A 792-nucleotide genomic window follows, 5' to 3' on the forward strand; every position below is an offset into this window, starting at 1 on the left:
AACAGCCACTTGTGAAGGTGCCTGCCGGCCTGGCCGCGAGGGGGGCTGTGGATAGAGCATCGTCAGCCTTCAGACTGAAGGTTCCCGGGTTTGATTCCGGTCCAGGGCATGTACCTTCATTGCAGGCTCCTCCCTGGCCCAGGCCCTGGTCGGGGCATGTGCAGGAGGCAAACCAATTGATGTTTGAGAAGGAGCCCCTCCCTGCCACCTGCCCCTCCTGCTGGGTTGGTGGCCACATGTGTCTCGTGGGTCTCCTGGCATGGCATCTCCTTGAGGAGGGCTTCACCCCACTCCTCTGGGCTCTGCATGGCCCCCAGGGCATTGCACCCACACCACCTCTGCCCTACCCTCCACCCAAGCCAGACTCCCCTCGCGGCTCCCAGTGTCAGCCCTGGCTTTGGAAATGCAGACAGCTGATGCCTGGAGCATCTTTGTGCCAGGGCTCCGGGCGAATCTTGAGATAAAGAAGAGGGGGTCCAGCCCTTTGCCCCCCCCCCCGACCCCCGCCCCACCTAGGGGGGAAATATGACAGTAGAACACCTCCTGCTCCTAGAACTGAGGGGAGAGGAGGAGAGAGGCCGGCTCCTGGGAGAGGCAGAGCTCTGTGGTCCCTGCAGGTGGAGATGTGTGGCCTGTACAAGCACAGAACCTGTGACCTCAGGGCTCCTCATCACTGACAGCTGAGCAATGCCTTCTTGGTGAGGAGGCTGTGGGGAGTCAACAGAACAATGGCTGCAGAGCACTCTGGCTACAACCGTGCCACCTGGGGGCGCTCCGCAGTCAGGAGCGAGG

The sequence above is a fragment of the Myotis lucifugus genome, unplaced genomic scaffold (genome assembly GCF_000147115.1).
Source record: "Myotis lucifugus unplaced genomic scaffold, Myoluc2.0 scaffold_8, whole genome shotgun sequence".
Lineage (NCBI taxonomy): Eukaryota > Metazoa > Chordata > Mammalia > Chiroptera > Vespertilionidae > Myotis > Myotis lucifugus.